Raw genomic sequence first — 2,500 nt, forward strand, 5'->3', positions numbered from 1 at the left:
ACCACCATCGGCACACGCTGGGCCCTGGTGCGGGCGCTTGCCTCGACCACCATCGGCACACGCTGGGCCCTGGTGCGGCAGGTTGCCTCGACCACCATCGGCACACGCTGGGCCCTGGTGCGGGCGCTTGCCTCGACCACCATCGGCACACGCTGGGCCCTGGTGCGGGCGCTTGCCTCGACCACCATCGGCACACGCTGGGCCCTGGTGCGGCAGGTTGCCTCGACCACCATCGGCACACGCTGGGCCCTGGTGCGGGCGCTTGCCTCGAGCACCATCGGCACACGCTCGGCCCTGGTGCGGTCGGTTGCCTCGAGCACCATCGGCACACGCTGGGCCCTGGTGCGGCAGGTTGCCTCGACCATCATCGGCAGCCTCGACCACCATCGGCACACGCTGGGCCCTGGTGCGGGCGCTTGCCTCGACCACCATCGGCACACGCTCGGCCCTGGTGCGGTCGGTTGCCTCGAGCACCATCGGCACACGCTGGGCCTTGGTGCGGCAGGTTGCCTCGACCACCATCGGCACACGCTGGGCCCTGGTGCGGGCGGTTGCCTCGACCACCATCGGCACACGCTGGTCCCTGGTGCGGGCGCTTGCCTCGAGCACCATCGGCACACGCTGGGCCCTGGTGCGGCAGGTTGCCTCGAGCACCATCGGCACACGCTGGGCCCTGGTGCGGCAGGTTGCCTCGAGCACCATCGGCACACGCTGGGCCCTGGTGCGGGAGCTTGCCTCGAGCGCCATCGGCACACGCTGGGCCCTGGTGCGGCAGGTTGCCTCGAGCACCATCGGCACACGCTGGGCCCTGGTGCGGTCGGTTGCCTCGAGCACCATCGGCACACGCTGGGCGCTGGTGCGGGCGCTTGCCTCGACCAGCATCGGCACACGCTGGGCCCTGGTGCGGCAGGTTGCCTCGATCACCATCGGCACACGCTGGGCCCTGGTGCGACAGGTTGCCTCGAGCACCATCGGCACACTATCGGCCCTGGTGCGGGCGGTTGCCTCGACCACCGTCGGCACACGCTGGGCCCTGGTGCGGGCGCTTGCCTCGAGCACCTTCGGCACACGCTGGGCCCTGGTGCGGGCGGTTGTCTCGAGCACCATCGGCACACGCTGGGCCCTGGTGGGTTTAGGCACATCTTCAAATTTCTGCCGTGCCAATGCCATTTTTATGGCTTGTAAATTCATACAATGGTCCCCTAAGCCTTCACGTGAAGTTTCGTTGGAAGATGACTCGTTTTCTATTTTTCATGATTTTCGAAACTTTTTGCGGTTCGGGATTTTTTAAAATTTTTTTATAAGGATTTTTGGCCCCAAATTTTGTAGGCATGATCCTTCTATTTTTGTTGGCATGCACAAAAAAATTCAGCTAAAAACTCGAAGTAGAGAAGATTTTGTGACCGTTTGAAAAAAGTGTCCCCATTTCAGACACTTTAACGGCTACTGGTAGCAAACCTGTAAAATCTCAAATGCTCTTTAAGGGGGTGTGAATTCTCAGAGGTTTGATGAGGGATAGGGGGCCAACACAAGGCCAAGTACCAGCACCCATCGCACATCATGTGCGCACACCCCCCCGGCCCCCCTCCCAATCGCCGGAACCCCAATGCCGCCGGTCAGGTTCTCCGGCGGTACTCCGGCGATGCTCCGGCGATGCTCCGGCGATGCTGTCCCGAGTGAAAAAAATGCGGCACCAGCACATGCTGGAGCCAAGCATGGGCACCGTGGCTCAAAATCGAACTTCGGCCAAGGCCTCGACCATCAATGGCACATGATGGCGCATGGTGATGGCACATGCATCGACCATCATCGGCATAGGCTGCCCTTCGGTACGGGCACTTGCCTCGACCGCCATCGGCACAAGCTGGGCCTTGGTGTGGGTTGTTGCCTCGATCACAATCGGCACATGCTGAGCCTTGGTGCGGGCGGTTGCCTCGAGCACCATCGGCAGACCCTGGGCCCTGGTGCGGCCGGTTGCCCCGATAACCATCGGCACACGCTGGGCCCTGGGGCGGGCGCTTGCCCCCAGCACCATCGGCACACGCTGGGCCCTGGTGCGGGCGGTTCCCTCGACCACCATCGGCACACGTTGGGCCCTGGTCCGGGCGGTTACCCCCAGCACCATCGGCACACGCTGGGCCCTGGTGCGGGCGCTTGCCCCCAGCACCATCGGCACACGCTGGGCCCTGGTGCGGGCGGTTGCCCCCAGCACCATCGGCACACGCAGGGCCCTGGTGCGGGCGGTTGCCCCGAACACCATCGGCACAAGCCGGCCCTTGGTGCGGGCTCCTGGCTCGACCACCATCGGCACACGCTGGGCCCTGGTGCGGGCGGTTGCCTCGAACACCATCGGCACACGCCGGCCCTTGGTGCGGCCGGTTGCCTCGACCACCATCGGCACACGCTCGGCCTTGGTGAGGGCGCTTGCCTCGACCACCATCGGCACACGCTGGGCCCTGGTGCGGGCGCTTGCCTCGACCACCATTGGCACACGCTCGGC

The sequence above is a fragment of the Durio zibethinus genome, unplaced genomic scaffold, assembly GCF_047325235.1.
Source record: "Durio zibethinus cultivar Kanyao isolate XHJ-2024 unplaced genomic scaffold, ASM4732523v1 HiC_scaffold_3, whole genome shotgun sequence".
In the NCBI taxonomy this organism is placed as follows: domain Eukaryota; kingdom Viridiplantae; phylum Streptophyta; class Magnoliopsida; order Malvales; family Malvaceae; genus Durio; species Durio zibethinus.